The sequence below is a fragment of the Cavia porcellus genome, unplaced genomic scaffold, assembly GCF_034190915.1.
Source record: "Cavia porcellus strain 051 isolate PalLab524CR breed Dunkin Hartley unplaced genomic scaffold, mCavPor4.1 scaffold_8, whole genome shotgun sequence".
Classification (NCBI taxonomy): domain Eukaryota; kingdom Metazoa; phylum Chordata; class Mammalia; order Rodentia; family Caviidae; genus Cavia; species Cavia porcellus.
This window is the reverse complement of record NW_026947491.1, coordinates 27,515,260-27,532,153: the sequence shown is the minus strand read 5'-3', so window position 1 is coordinate 27,532,153 and position 16,894 is coordinate 27,515,260. Positions and strand designations below refer to the sequence as shown.

Below are 16,894 nucleotides of genomic sequence, written 5' to 3'. Positions count from 1 at the left end.
GGGGGTTACCAGGAACTGATACCTCAGGCCTTTTTATGGCCTTTCAGGAGATTGAAACGTAACCTAGTTAGATATGAAGGGGGAAGGGGAGGGGGAGCAGCATGGCGCTTACAGAACAGGCAACTCGACACAACAGTTAGAGCTTGGGTTATAACAGTATGTGGTCTAGCATGGTGTCCCACACTTGTAATCCCAGCAATTGGGAGGCTGGAAGGCCAAGGCAGGAGGATTGCTGGGACTGGGAGACCAGCCTGGCTACCGAAGCAAATTTAAATCCCCTCAAGTGTGGAGCTTCAGACTCCCGCTACAGAAGATGGGGCCTTGGGGGCCATTGTTTGCTGAGGTTGCTGTTCCTTACCAGTTAGTCCTGGAGATAAACTACTGCTGGTGATGTAAGGGAATGAAACTCCTAATCTGTTGTATGTCTGGTATGAGTTTGTGTTCTCTAAAATTCAAGAATGAATTTTAGGAACAACAGAGGTTAAAGAGCAGAATATTGAGAGAAAGAAAACTTCTATCTGAGAGAGAGACAGAGAAGGGTTCAGAATGGGTTGCCATAAACTGCCTTTTCTAAGGACTTTATGTTTTACTAAAATGCTTAAAAAACTAAAATGTGGGGGCTGGGGATTTAGCTCAGCAGCATAAGCATCTGCCTTGCAAGCAGGCGGTCGTGAGTTCGATCCCTGGTACTGATAAAAAATGAAAACAAAAACCAAACAAACAAACAAACAAAAACTGAAATGCAAAGTTAAAAAAATAGTTATTATCAAAAATAGTTTAAAAGATAGTTATTAGCAGAATTGTCATTTTGTGCTGTGCTTATTACCCTAGTAACCACGTGATTAAAGCACCAACCACATAGTTATAGATTAACTGAACATGTTGTCATGCTGTTCGGTATGCGTCCTCCCCCAAGTAAACTGTTTGCTGTGTCAACCTATGTACTCTTTGTAAGAGACAAATGATGCTGTGTGAACTATTGTTCCCATTGTGAGAGACAAATATTCCTGGAATTGGCAGACAAGGGCTATTAATTGGCTAACTACCCACTGTGAAATACCTCTGACCTCAAGCAAAGGGGAACAAAGTCCCACCTTGTTTCTGTTTCTCATTGCTATGTACTTAGTGGTCAATGAGTTAATCGTAAATGAGATATAAAAATCTGTCAAAATTCTAACCCAGTTGCACAGCTTTGCAAACTCCATCTGCACTGTCCTGCTGGATACCAGCTCAAAAAAAGTGCTTCTTTTTAAAAGATGTCTCGTCCCCTTCTTGACAATAGACAACATCACGGGGCTTGTTTTTGGGGTACAATACTTTTATAGAGCAAAACTATAAAGTGAAGTGGATCTAAGGCAGGGAAAACATAGGAACTCACAAGGTGGACATGAGGTGGGAAAGAACTATGGTCAACCAATAGTATTTATTGCTCAGATAAAATCGAATCAATTAGGGACAAATGGGGAGATTATGCACATAGAAAGTGAGCATGCATAAAGAACCATGAATCTTCCTGTAGAGAGTTGGGATGGTGACTTTTGGCTTCCTCAGGGTGATAGAGACCTAGTGCTTATCCTTAGGAAGTATGTGGGTACCTTTGATTTATCTTTTGTCATGAGGCCTGGCTCACAGTGGGCGGTGTCTGTCTCCCCCACAGCTACACGGTATCTGGTCTTCTGCACTGGCTGCTTCAGGGGCCTGGCCCCTTCTGACTGCCTATAATATTTCTATTAACCCAGTTGCCTGTAACACTGGGATTTATAGTGTGGACTTCACCCAGCTGAGTCAGACCTGCCCCTTCCACAGGAGAGGTACAGGTGGGCACAGAAAATGGAGTCTGAGGTAATAGCACTGCCTGCCTCAGGTCTTCCTGGCCTCACCCCTGGGATGATCTTCTCACCCCAACCTGCCTTTGACAGTGGCTTCCACCATTCATGGCAGTGGCTGACAGCACAGTCTCAGCCTGATAGGAAGGTGTGGCCCCCTCCCCAGGCTCCTCAGACCTTCCCTGCCCAGCGAATTCAGGCCAACAGTGAAGGAGTGCTGTCTGGCTCTGCAGATGCCGAATTTTAATCCAGTACTAGGAAACAAGCAGACAAATTGTTATAGCCTAAGCTCTAACCACTGCACTGAATTGCCTGTTCTGTATGCGTCATGCTGCTCCCCCTCCCCTTCCCCCTTCATATCTAACTAGGTTAAGTTTCAGTTTCCTGAAAGGCTGTAAAAAGCCTTAGGTTTCAGTTTCTGGTAACCCCCTTCCCTACCTGGTGGTCTATCATAAAATGTGCTAATTGTGCTGTTCCTTAAAAAGTGCTTGCTGTTCTTTAAGAAATGCTTAACCTCAAGGAAATTACAGGAAGTTCTGTAAGGCCCAGCTGCTATCTAGCTTGTCAACAGTAACAGCATTCCTGTGGTTTTTAACTTTAAAAACCACTTCCCTTAGCTGTGAGGTGCGCAGTCTTCGGGTCGATCCTGAGGAGACTGTGCCACCAGGCCTGGAAATAAAGCCTTTGCTCCCCAAATTTCAATCTCTTGCTTCCTTGGATTTTATTCCGGGGTGTGAGCTATCACATTTGGGGGCTCGTCCAGGATGGGAGCAAGACGCCAGACTCATTTCTGAATGTTTGGAAGTAAGTACTCTGGAGGGTTTGTTTGGGCCGTGGTCAGTTTGTACTCTTGGAGGGGATGTCCTCAATTTGGGAGCATGGACCTCCTGAGGTCAGAGTCAGTCAGTTTTTGAGATGGACTCCATCCATTTGTGACTCTGTCCCAGGTAGCAAACCACTCCATTGGATAATTTGCTAAATCCCTCCAGAGATCCTAAAATTGGTTAATTTTTGAGCAGAGGCCATTTTTGCTGCAGTGTGTCTTGTCTTGTATGTTTGTCTTTGGGTCTATGTGGTCTGATTGTTCCCCTTTTGGTCACCCGACTCTAACAGAGAAGGAGAGAACCTTCTCTCCTAGGAACCCCTTCCCAGAGTCCAAAGTGGGCAAGGGCAATTTTAACCATTTGTTTAGCCTCTGTAATAATCATCCTCTTCTTTTTGACCTTTTCTTTGCCTTTTGAATTTCCTAGCAGGAAAAACAAGTCAGTGACATCATCGGCTATGAGTCAAAAGGAGTCTGTTTCCCGCACCCCCCTTAGCCTTGTGCTTGATGATTTCAAAGAATTTAAGTGGTGGGCTGAGGGATATGGGGGAAAAGTTCATAAAGCCAGACCAACAATTTTTTTTTTTTTTTGGTCTTTTTCATTTTTATTGGTACCAGGGATCGAACTCACAACTGCCTGCTTGCAAGGCAGGTGCTTATGCCACTGAGCTAAATCCCCAGCCCCCCAGACCAACAATTTTGTCACACAGGAATGGCCACTGGGGACCCAAGGAGTCTGGCCCCTTTCTGGGTCTTTTGACCTAGGGACCACACAGGCTGTCCACCAGTATATATTTGGGTCCCCTGCTCACCCTGACCAAATTGTCTATATTCAGATTTGGATAGACATAATCTATGATGCTCCCCCTTGGATTAAGTCCCCTCAGGATGGAGTTCTAGCAGCCTTTAAACCGAAGATGAAGGCCAAAGAGGCGGCTTCCAGACCCAATGCACCTCCAGTCCTGCCTCCAAGTGAAGACTCTTCTGACCCACTGGATATTCTTCCCTTGCCCCCACCTCCATACCCTGCCCCTGAACCCCAACCTGACTGCACCACCCCTTCCCTGCCCTGCCTCATCTGAACCCACCACCACCCTTGGCCTGAGGGACCTCTGGGATAGGGTCCCGAGGTGGCTCCATTATGCCCTTTGCAGGAAGTTCCTGCCCCGAGTGGGAGCTCCATGTTTGTGTATACCCCCTTCTCTTTCTCTGACCTCTATAACTGGAAAGCTCAGAACCCCCCTTTCTCGAAGGGCCCAGAATCTCTGATTAACCTTATAGAATCTGTTTTCTCTACCCATCACCCCACTTGGAACAACTGTCAGCAGATCTTACGCATCCTTTTCACAGCTGAGGAAAGGATGTGTATCTGCACTTTAGGACAAAAGGGAGTTCGAGATCTGGACAGATTTCCATCCGCTGATTGGCAAAGAGTCGAATATCTGTTTCCTTCCTCCCAACCCGAGTGGGACCCCAACACAGATGCAGGTAAGAAGCCTCTTGATGATTATCACCCGAGGCTCGTAGATGTGCTTTGTGTGGCTGCTAAGAAGCCTACCAACCTGTCTTGAGTGAGTGAGGTAAAACAGCTGATGAGTCTCCTACTATGTTCTTAGAACGCCTCCTAGAGGCCTATATATTGCATACTCCAATTAATCCGATGGCACCTGAAAACGCATGAGTGATTAACATCACTTTCAGGTCTCAGTAGGCCCCTGATGTTAGAAAAAAGTTACAAAATCTTGAGGGATTCGAATGGATGCCCCTCAGCCAGCTGATAGAGAGAGTGCAGAAGGTTTTTGACAATAGAGAGACCCTACAAGAAACCAAGAATAAAAAGATGACTGAAGTATTGGAGTTGCTCTGTGAAAAAGAAGCCAAGAGATCAGCTAATACTGGGAAAAAATTGGTTCAAGGCCAGCGGCCTCCTTTAGACAAGGAACAATGTACATATTGCAAAGAGATGGAACATTGGTGTAAAGAATGCCCAAAGTTAAAGGCCAAGCTAGAAAAGGAGGCAAAGGCCTTATTGTCTCAGCAATGAGGTCAGGGCTCGCTGCCACCCCTTGAGCCCCAGATAACTCTCCAAGTGCGGGGGGGGGGGCAACCGGTGGACTTCCTGGTCGATTCGGGAGCCACATATTCTGTGTTGACTCAACTTTTAGGAAAACTAACCAAGAGTTCTGTCAATGTAATAGGAGACACATGGGGATGAAAATCATACCCAAAGATGACAGCTAGTTTGGCTGGTCCAGCATGATTTTCTTTGAGTTCCTGAGTGTCTGGAACCTCTCTTGGGATGAGACCTCCTCCATAAATTGCAAGTGCAAATTGACTTCTTCACAAATGAGCCAAGACTGAAGCTGGGAACAGATAAAAATCCGGACTCGGAAGGTATTAGAGTGCTAGCTCTTGTCCCAGAAGGGGAAAATTACCGCCTACTGGGAAATGTGTCCGGTGTACCTGAGCCATCACAAACTGACTCAGAATTAAAACTGTTAAGTAAATGGAAACAGGAAATTCCAGAAGTCTGGGCAGAAACCAACCTCCCAGGGCTAGCAATTAACCAAGTTCCCCTTGTGGTGGAGCTCTTGCCCCAAGCACACCCCATTTGTTTTCAGCAATTCTGATAAGCCTGCAGGCCTGAAAAGGGATCAAAGTCCACATTCAGAGACTAAGAGACAATGGTATTCTCATTCCTTGTGTCTCTCCATGGAACACGCCCCTGCTTCCAGTTCAGAAGCTGGGGACAAATGACTATTGCCCTGTACAGGATCCCTGAGAAGCTAATAGACGAGTTCTGACTCTACACCCAACAGTGCCAAATCCTTACACTCTGCTCAGCCTTCTCAACCCAGAATACACCTGGTATTCTGTTCTGGACCTGAAGGATGCTTTCTTCACTCTGCCTCTTGCTCCAGTGAGTCAACCCTTTTTGCCTTCAAATGGACTGACCCAGATTCAGGGGTAAAAGAACAGCTAACCTGGACACGCTTACCTCAGGGTTTAAAGAACTCTCCCACCCTTTTTGATGAGGCATTAGCAAGAGATCTTTTGGGATTTAGGGAGGAGCACCCCGAGATAGTGCTCCTCCAGTATGTGGATGACTTGTAAATAGCCTCAACATCCCTAAAAGCTTGTCAAGAGGCAACTGAGGAACTGTTAAGGACTTTGGGGTGATTAGGCTATAAAGTCTCGGCCAAAAAGGCCCAATTGTGCCATCAGACTGTGACTTATCTGGGCTACAAACTACAGGAAGGAAAGAGGACTTTGTCTAAGGAAAGAGTCCATGCCATATTGCAGATCCCATCCCCAGAAACTAAGAAACAGGTGCGTGAATTTCTGGGAACTGTCGGATACTGCAGGCTGTGGATTCTAAGTTTTACTGAAATCACTCACCCACTATATGACTCTCTTAAGGGGGAGATCCAAAAACCACTAGATTGGACAGACAAATGCGAGCAGGCTTTCCAACAACTCAAGGAGGCTCTGACTGAGGCTCCAGCCCTAGGGCTCCCTGATGTTACCAAGCCATTCATCTTGTTCATAGATGAACTCAGAGGCATCACAAAAGGAGTTTTAACTCAAGACATTGGCCCTTGAAAGAGGCCTATAGCCTACCTTTCCAAAAGACTTGATCCAGTAGCAGGAGGATGGCCTCCATGCCTAAGAATTCTAGCCACTGTGGCAATGCTACTCAAAGAGGCTAAGAAACTTACCTTTGGACAGAGGATTTCTGTGGTGACTTCCCACAGTTTAGAGACTCTTATTAAAACCCCTCCTGAAAAATGGCTCTCAAATGCCAGAATTCTGCACTATCAGGCTCTACTCTTAGACCCAGAATCAGTAATTTTCAAGACTTCCTCAGCTTTAAACCCAGCCACCCTTATGCCCAATGATGACCCAGAGAGTCAACAGACACCTCTCCATGAGTGTGCTGACATTCTCAAGCTGCAGCAGAACTTGCGGGCTGATCTTACCAACCAGCCTTTGGAAAATGCTGACAACTATTTCACCGATGGAACAGCTTCATCCAGGATGGCAAGTGAGTGGCTGGCGCAGCAGTGACTACCGAAAAAGAGGTACTCTGGGTCAAACGGTTAGAGCCTGGCACTTCTGCCCCAAAAGGCAGAGCTCATTGCTCTGACAGAGGCATTAAAGCTAGCTGCGGGAAATAGGGTAAACATCTACACTGACAGCAGATATGCTTTTGCTACTGTGCATGTACATGGGGCCATCTATCACAAGCGAGACCTTTTGACCTCGGCCGGGACTAAGATTAAAAATGCTCCACAGATCCTAGACTTGCTGGCAGCTGTCTGGCTACCTCAGTGGGTTGCTATTATTCATTGCAAAGCACACCAAACAGGAGACAACCCTGTCACCATAGGAAACAATTTGGCAGATTAAGCCACCAGAAAAATAGCAACCACATCGGAGGGGCCTATTGAGGAAGTAACTGCTCTGATGTTAGTCCCTCCAGTGTTGTCAAAACCAGTCGATGCAAAGACAGATTTACAGTTAGCATCTCAACTTGGAGCAAAGCCCCTCATCCCGGGGGGCTGGTACCAGTTGCCTGACAAGCGGGTGTTATTACCAGAGGCACTAGGGTGAGAACTGTTATACCAAGCTCATCAGACTACCCATTTAGGAAAAACTAAACTGGCTGAATTGTTCAGAAATCGGTTTTTTATTCCAAAACTCTCCAAACTGACTGCCTCTTTGAGCCTGTTGGTCAACCCGACCAAGAACTCTCCACTGGAGACCACCTGACATTGAAGAACCTCTCCAGGAGAACATAGCAAAGTGCACTTTACAGACATGGTAAAACCTGGCACACAGGGACACCGCTATCTCTTGGTAATGATAGACACCTTCACTGGCTGGGTAGAGGCTTTCCCCACTAAGTCAGAATCAGCCTTAGTAGTAGTTAAAAAGCTGTTACATGAGATTATACCTCGATTTGGCCTTCCATTGTCAATGGGGTCCAACAATGGCCTGGCTTTCATAGCCCAAGTTACCCAAAAGTTAGCTCAGGTATTAAAAATTGATTGGAAACTTCACTGTGCCTATCAGCCACAAAGTTCAGGACAAGTAGAATGCATGAACTGGACCATCAAGGACACTTTAACTAAGTTATCTCTAGAAACTGGTGATAATTGGGTGAGCCTTCTTCCCTTTGCACTATTGAGGGCAAAGTGTACCCCATATATTTCTGGAATTTCCCCCTTTGAAGCTATGTTTGGGAGACCTCCACCATTAGTCCTTAGGTTGTCAGAAGACAAATTACCTGAAATAACTAATCAAGATCTCATTAAGTCCCTGCAGAATCTCCAGCCTGTGCTGACCTCAATCCATTAGCTGTTTAGACAAAAACATCCAAACCCACCCTCGGAGACGCCACTCAAAGTGCTGATTAAGCCAGGGACTTCGGTCCTGGTGTGATGCCACCACCAGGACTCACTTGAACCTCCCTGGGAAGGACCTTTCACCATGGTGCTCAGCACTCCCACCTCCATCAAGGTAGCAGAAAAGACTGTGTGGATCCACCACACCCATGTCAAACCACTGGAAGCGACAGATGACAAAGAAAATCCTCGGTGGACTGTACAACGTTCTGGTAACCCATTAAAGTTAAAATTTGTAAAGGACCCTTAGCCATAAAATCATGTTTGTATTGTGGTATCTAGCTTGGTACTCAATTGTAACTGTAAGCCCCAGAAATGGGGACTGAATTATTTCAGATGAGAAAACTAGAAAGGAATTAGGTAGGGCTAAAGGCATGACCAATCAGATCACCATTGACTTGTGTACACTCTTTGATGGTAATATAATTAATGATGACAGTATGACTAGCAGAATGGGTGAACCGGTCCCAAGCAACTTCTGCACTGGCCGTGGACCCAAAGCTCTGTAAGTTATGTTTCACATCCACAGGCATCCTTGTATGTATGTCCTAAGAACCAAGCTGACCCCAATTATAATGTTTACTGTGCCTCAGATCCAAAACAATGATATTGCTATTCATGGTCGTGTGTTACAGGAGGCCTAAATGGGTATTATAATTTTGAAAAATATCTCGCTGTCAAGTACATAGGAAATAAAAACTGTTATAATGCATATGCATATACGCATATGCATATGCGTATCCTAGTCCAGCTAACCTTTCTAAATCCAATGGATTTTTGGTGGCTAGGACAGGGGCTTACTTATACTATTAAGATCTATAAAACTGGATATGATCCCGGAGTTAGTATTAATATCCTATATAAACCACCTAGAAAGGCTCCTATGGTCCTTTACAGGGAAGAACGCTGCCCAGTAGTGGCCCCCACTCCAGTAAAAGTGCCCACTAAGTCCACACCAAGTTGACTCCAGAGGCATACCCCGAGGCCCCCGGTGGCCGAGGCCATATGCAATGGAACCCTATACCATACAACCAGGTAACCAATCAGGTATACCAACCCCAGGTAAAATTGTGCGGGTGGAAGGGAAAAGGGGACCTTGAATATTGGATAGAGGTTGAGGTGCCTGGTCCTGATCCAACCCTGATTCAACCTACAACTGCTCAGAGGCTGCAAGAGACCAGTTTGGGAAAGTCTAGATGGGCACTTACTGAGTCCGATACTCCCACACTGCCTTCAGTGACAACGGAGATATTCCAACCCTTAGTGGCTGAGCTACTTAATAACTCCAATGATAGTGGTTTGACAATCCCATGCGGGCTATGTCTGTCCCCCGAACCCCTTTCTATGAGGGATACATCACAGTCACTGATAAACTGGCCTCTAATCCCTCCAGATGTGATATATTCCTCCCTCAATCTCTATGGAAAAGTACCAGTCTAGAAGGTATAAATGGTACCTGCATATATCACTCCAGCCACACACAGCTCCTAAATATTGTGACCTCTCTCACTCCTATCGCATCACAGGGACTGGTGACACTACTCCCATAGTGGCCCCAGCCAGCCATTGGTGGGCTTGTACTTCAGGATGGTTCCCTTGTATTGTTTCAAGAAAGTTTGTTATTGACCAGGACAAGGTTTGTGTACTAACCCAGATCCTGCCTAGAATATACTGGCACTCCAAAGAAGAAGGAAACAGGGCCCTCATCTCCACCAGCCACCAAATAAATAAGAGAAGTCCAGTTCTTCCTATTATGGCTGGAATCAGTATATTCTCAGCTCTTGGGTTGGGTGCTGCCTCCATGGGAGTTAGTATACATCAATACAACATGTTATCCCAACAGGTAGATGAGGGAATGAAATGGATTCACAGTGCCAATGAGGCCTTAGAAAACTCAACTGACTCATTAGCTGAAGTAGCTCTCCCAAATCGCAGAGGGCTAGACCTTCTATTAGCTGAAAAAGGAGGACTATTCTTGGCCTTGGGAGAACAATGCTGCCTGTATGCTAATAAGTCTGGGATAGTAAAACAAAATCTAGCCAAACTCCAGAAAAGTATACAAGAAAGGGAAAAACTAAGGCAAGGAACTCCAGGGTGAATGAAACAAATGTTCTCCCTCCTACAGTGGATGACTAGTATAATAGCGACCGTAGCTGGTCCTCTTGTTATGATTCTAGTGTTAGTTACTTTAGGTCCCTGCATAATCAATAGGCTGACTGCGTGTATCAGGCAACAGATGCAGAATATAAAACTAATGATGGTTAGACAGCAAACATACGAGCTTGTCCCCAGAGGCCTTTAAGTAATTAGGCCAAAGATTTGGCCTAAAGTCACAACATCAGAGGGGAATGTTATAGCCTAAGCTCTAACTGCTGCGCGCATTGCCTGTTCTGAATGCATCGTACTGCTCCCCCTCCCCTTCCCCCTTCATATCTAACTAGGTTAAGTTTCAGTTTCCTGAAAGGCTGTAAAAAGCCTTAAGTTTCAGTTTCTGGTAACCTCCTTCCCTACCTGGTGGTCTATCATAAAATGTGCTAATTGTGCTGTTCCTTAAAAAGTGCTTGCTGTTCTTTAAGAAATGCTTAACCTCAAGGAAATTACAGGAAGTTCTGTAAGGCCAGTTGCTATCTAGCTGTGTCAACAGTAACAGCATTCCTGTGGTTTTTAACTTTAAAAGCCACTTCCCTTAGCTGTGAGGTGCACAGTCTTCGGGTCGATCCTGAGGAGACTGTGCCACCAGGCCTAGAAATAAAGCCTTTTCTCCCCAAATTTCAATCTCTTGCTTCCTTGGATTTTATTCTGGGGTCTGAGCTATCACAAAAATAAAGCAAACAAAACCCAGAAATCGAAAAAGAAAACCATAAAACAAACAAAAAAAACCCCTTAACAGTTGATGGTATTCTGGGATAGAAAAGAGTGTGATGCCTTCCTCAGCGTTAGGATTGATATGTCTACGTGTACAGAGAGCAGGGGGAAAGCCTAGATGTCTGTCAGTGTTGGGAATCAAACCCAGGGACTCACGCACGCTACACAAATGCTCTGCCACTGAACTACACCCTTAGCCTCTGCATTTGTTTTCTTTTAATTAAAAGAAATAAAGAGATTAAGATAAAAGAGGACATAACATAATAACACAGGTCAGGGCAGAACAATTTAAGCAACATAGTGTTTCACCACAAGATAATCCGACATAACAGTAGCTACCATAGTGTCTCTTTCCTTGAAATATTTGAGTATAACTTCATATATTATAGCATCAAACACAACATGAAGTGTAAAAGAGAAGGAAAGTATTACAAGTTATTTAGAACCAACTAACAGAAAACGAACAATGGTTTCTATATTATCTCCTTGTCTATAAAAAATTTCGTTTATACTATCACATATAATAAAATTCAATAAGATACAACATGATAAACCGATGGAGACAGAAGAACAAAAGCTTCATGGGACTTCAAACCAAGACAATATTATATCAGCACTATTATATTGTCTTGTTTTCTTCAAAATAACTGCTCATATCATCACAGACAATAAAATCAAACAACAAAATAAAACCATTCCAATTAATGAATGAAAACATTATAAGGCTTTGAAGCAATATAATGGGGAATCATGTTTACCACATACTTTTAGGTATTATTACCATTTCTTACACTAGGAAAATTATTCGGTATTTATACATGTGAGTTTGATTTATTTTGCTTATGAGTATGGTCGCAAGCTGCACCCATTTATTAGCAAATATCTCAATGTGATCATTCTTTATAGCTGAGTAGTACTCCATTGTATAAAAATACCACAACTTTTTTATCCATTCCTCAGTTGATGGACACTTAGGTTGTTTCCAAGGTCTAGCTATTACAAACTGTGCTGCTATGAACATGGGTGCACATACATCACTGTGGTATGATGCTTTCAGTTATTCTGGGAATATGCCTAGAAGTGGAATAGCTGGGTCAAATGGGGCTTCCAATCCCAGCTTTCTGAGAAATCTCTAGATGACCTCCACAGTGGCTGCACTAGTCTACACTCCCACCAACAGTGCAGGAGAGTTCCTTTTTCCCCACAGCATCTCCAGCATTTGTTGTTGATAGTTTTCTTGATCATGGCCATTCTTTCAGGAGTTAGATGGAATCTCAGTGTGGTTTTAATTTGCATTTCTTTAATGACTAACAATGATGAACATTTTTTCATGTATTTTTTTGCCATTTGTATTTCTTCATCTAAGAACTGTGTATTCATCTCAGATGCCCATTTTTGGAATGGATCTTTGAATTTTGGTGGTCTGATTTTTTTTAATTCTTTATATGTTTTATACAGAAGTCCTTTGTTTGAGGGACAGTTCACTAAGATTTTTTCCCAGTTTGTGGGTTTTCTTTTCACTAGGCTGGAGATTTCTTTTGACGTGCAGAAACTTTTTAATAAGAGGCGATCCTGGTTATTGATTCTGGGAAGAGTTTCTCATGCGGTTTGATTCCTGTTCATGAATTCTCTACCTACTCCTATGTCTTCAAGGTTTTTACCCAATTTGTCTTCCAATAGATTTAGTGTTTCTGTTTTAATATTCAGATCTAGCCTCTGCATTTGTTTAACCAAGGATTTTTTTCTTTGTTTTTGTGGTAGTGAGGCTTTATTGGGAAACTGGCCAAGCGTCCTGACTGTCAATATCAAAAACCCAGCCAAGAGTCCCAATTGTCAGTCTCAAGAATATCACAAGAAAAATAAAAAGCAGAGACAAGTATTGTATTCCAACAATGGCTGGGAAGTCGATGTCTCTGGATCCAATTTCCTCCACTCTCACAATAGCCACTATTTATTCATCTATACAATGATAAATGGGACTAGCAAAGGATTATAATTCATTTAAAAACTCCAACTGCAGAGGGCATAGATAATCTTATGTTTGAAGTATTTTGACCCAGAGTATAAACCTGTGATGATTTAAGAAGGCATAGATGATTTTAGGCTTAGAATTCTTGTGTTGAGTATAATCCTGAGATGACTTAAGAAGGCATAGATGATTTTATGCTTCGAAGAATCAATGGGAAATCCCATGTGGGTGATATCAACAATCTCAATCCTTCCTTTCATCCCACAGGGAAATATACAAAACTAGTCACTGTGAATTTATTGTCCCCATCAGGGCTTGAATCCAGGGCTTCTCAGTAGGCTGAGCAGAAACTCTCCAGCCTCCCACCCCAGCCTCTCAGAACTCTGGGATTATAGCTGTGTGCCACCTTATTCAAAGTTTTGTTTTGCTTTTAAAAAATACTTATTTGTTTGTGTTTTGATTTTTTTTGGATACTAGGCCTTACTGTGTATTCCAGATTGAAACACAAAGTTATCCTCCTGCTTCAGTTTCCTAAAGTTCTGGGACTGCCAGGATGAGCCACTACACCTGACTTAATCAAGTTTTAAAAACACAAAGATCCATCACAGCCATGCTTATGTTTTGGCAAAGTACAAGTAGCCGTGACTGGAGAAGAAAGCTTTGCTTTCAGCAACAGACAGACAGTGCAACAGGACTGCCCAGTCGGATTGCCCAAGGACAATCCAAGGCTCTTCATGTCCATTCTCTTCCCCTCTAGAATGAGGGTTTTACAGTCTATGATCAGGCAAGGTAAGTCACAGAAAGTTTTTGCAGGCAACGCTGACACAGAAAGGCTGGGGAAAGAAATAATTGTAGGCTTTATAGCAGGCTCTGGGAGAAGGGGTTCCAGTTTTGTAAGCCAAGCAAGGCCAGAGACAGGGATATTATAGACAACTGGGCTAGCTAAACGTTAATGCATGGTCAGTGAGGGACTGAACCCTCACTGGAGTCAGTATGACAGATGCAGAGGTCAGGATGTGGCAGGAGGTGATTCTGAGCAGCTGGATTTCAACAGCCAGGCCGGCTAGACAGACAGCAGTTTTCAGTTGTACTGTCATCAGCATCCCTGGTCCAGGGGGCTCAGATAGGCCCATATAGCCACATAGAATTGTGGCCAGAACATCTGAACCTCAACTCCCCTCCCTTCCCAAAATGCCTTTGTTCCTTCCATCAGCTCAGCAGCTGTACTTGTAATGTTATAGGTTGATTATAGTCTGACCCACATTGTATCCATGCTGTGGATTTGCTCAATAGATAAATAAATAAATAATAAATAATAAATAAATTGTCCCTGACAAAATGCCTCATGGCCCTCTACTACCAGGCACCTGGCTAAGATCCCTAGCTGCCTACATGAAGGTATAGTGAAAGAATGAAATAAGAAATGGATACAAAGTTAGTAATATACAAAGTGAGTCTAGGAGGTCATTGCCACAGGGTGGGCAAAGAGAAAGACTCTCCAAACTAGCCACTATTTATTGGGTTTATACAATGATAGAAGGGGTTAGTGGAAGGCTCAAGGTCTGTTGAAGACTCAGAGCTCAATGACTCATCGGTAATGGATAATCCTGGGATGATTTAAAAGGGAGGAGATCATGGCATGCTAAGAAGGATCTTGTCCTGGAGTGTTTTTTCTTCTTTTTTTTTTTTTTTTTAACCGATACCGGGGATCCAACTGCTTGCAAGGCAGGTGCTTATGCCGCTGAGATAAACCCCCAGCCCCTCTGGAGTGTTTTTTAATCTTAGTGGTTTTAGTTTAGTCTTAGGACTGGAAGAGCCTGGCTCATCCTAAACAGTTAATGGGAAATCTCAAAAGGGTGGTACCATAATCCCAAACCTCCCTTTATAACTTAGGGAAGTACGCAAAATTAGCCATTGTAAATTTGTGGTCCCAACACTCTCTACCCCACTTCTACAGGAATCCAAGAGCTATTCTTCTTATATCCAATAAAGCTCTCCTTACCTCCTCTGACTTGTGACTTTATTCCTCCATTCTGTGGACCATGAGCTCCGACATCTACCATTTAACAGGTCAAGAGTCATATTTTTCTGTACCAAGGAGGCAAAATAAAATCAGATAGGCCTTGAGTGATCTCCCCCTGGGGCCTGAAGACAGTGAAAGTCTCACATAACACATATATATCTTCATTTTCTCCAGAGAGCAAGGCTGGGAGATCAATTTCTCCACTTGTTGGCAGCATCGGCCAATGAGTGACAACCTTCTCAGGGACTGTCACAGCCTGAGGCAGCCTGCAGTGCATCATCTTAGTCATGACACCATCATGCAAGAGAGAATGGAAACTTCAGACTTTCCTAGCCAATTACCAAAACATAATTTAGGGGACTCCTTGGGCTTATAGGACCTACAGACAGTGGACACTATGAATACTAGAGTTTTGTCTTTGTTTCTAGTTTTCTTTTTGCTTTATTTTGAGATAGGGTCTTGCTACATAGTTCAGGCTGGCCTTGAACTCACTACTTATGTTGGTCTCAAACTCACAGTGATTTCCCTGCCTCAGCCTCCTAAGTGCTGGCATTATAGGGGTGGGCCACCATAACCAGTTTAATGCTAAGGGTTTTAACAACAGCATAGTGGACATTAGATATCTATGATTTATTAAATCATTTCAAGAAAGGATCTAAAATGTTACAAAAATAAGATCACAAAATTTGTACATGCAGGGGAAACACTGGCATGAGATCTTGCTTACCGAGGTCACTGTGGCATCACATGGCATGTTTCTACTACATCTTAACACAGCATGACAAATCAGCCTGGGAAATGCCTTTCTAGCTCACTGCAGTTCCTGCCTGCAGTGTCAATGCAGTGGGGGGAGATTGGCTCCCACTCTGTGCTCCTCCTGTCAGCCTGTGGATCTGGGACAACTGAATTGCTCTGGTACGACCCCCTTCTTGTGTCCTGTTTGACAAACTATTATAGATAACTAAGTTAGTGTTACAGGCAGCTAAGCTAGTTAGAAATATTATAGACAGCAGACAGGGATAGGCCCTGGAAGAATCCAGCACAGAAGACCAGATGCCTGATGACCTTGGAGGAGACACACACCTTTGCTGTGGGCCAGATCTCGGGACAGAGGGCAAAATAAATGCAACCACACCCTTAAGTATAATCCTTAGGGATTAATCTAGATCATCTTCGAAAACCAGGAGTCACCATCCCAAGCACCTATAGGAAGAGTCGCTGATGTGATTCACTTCTCCATTTGCTCCTAATTTAATCAATTTTACCTGAGCAATTAATCTTATTGGTTGACCACAGTTATGTCCCACTTTATGCCCATTTTGCAAATTCCCATTTTTCCCTACCTTTGAGACATCAAATGTCATGGTTTTGCTCTATAAAAGTCCCTGGAAAAGACAGAGTCCTTGGGAACCCACTTGGTACCCCTTCTTTCTTTCTCTCAGACAGATGCTTTTTTTCTCTCAAAACATATTTCTGCTCTTAATCTCCATTTTTCCTAAAATTCATTCTTCAGTTTTAGAGAATGTGGAACTCATTCTGGACCTATAGTGGGTGGGGAGTTTCATTCCCATATATCATTAGGAAGAACTGTTATAGGTAGTCATACAGGACTGGAAAGTCAATAGCTGTTCAAATCATTAGATAACAGGTTAATGATGTGTCAGATTCTGAAATTCTTTGGATCTTCTCTTTATCCTCTTTTGGGAAATTATTATTGGTTTTTCTTGGTGGAACCCTTTGTTGGCTGTATTCATAATTATTCTGTTGATTTTATTATTTGGCTCATGCATACTTGTTTCTGTGGCTTTGTGTCCTCCAAAATTAAATCTGTACATCTACCCAAAACAAGAATGTCTGGTACCTATCAAGGGTCTTTAGAAGACCCTCTGTGGGATATCTCTGACTGCTGATTACAACTTTGACCCTCTTCTGGGGGTAGCCAGATCTTCACCCTTTCCCCCCTCTTGGCAGTTAGGGGCA

General features: G+C 43.6%; 1 long non-coding RNA gene across 2 annotated transcripts; it reads left to right on the top strand.

Annotated features, from left to right (window-relative positions):
* Nucleotides 1–2,466: 2,466 nt before the first annotated feature.
* On the top strand, nucleotides 2,467–10,832 carry LOC106027004 (uncharacterized). Of its 2 annotated transcripts, none has more exons than XR_001200589.2 (3): nucleotides 2,467–2,630; nucleotides 4,000–4,137; nucleotides 4,848–10,832. It is a non-coding gene; the product is annotated as an uncharacterized LOC106027004 (long non-coding RNA). The 2 variants fall into 2 exon arrangements; XR_001200588.2 differs by having other exon boundaries at nucleotides 3,528–4,137.
* The last annotated feature ends 6,062 nt before the right edge of the window (nucleotides 10,833–16,894 follow it).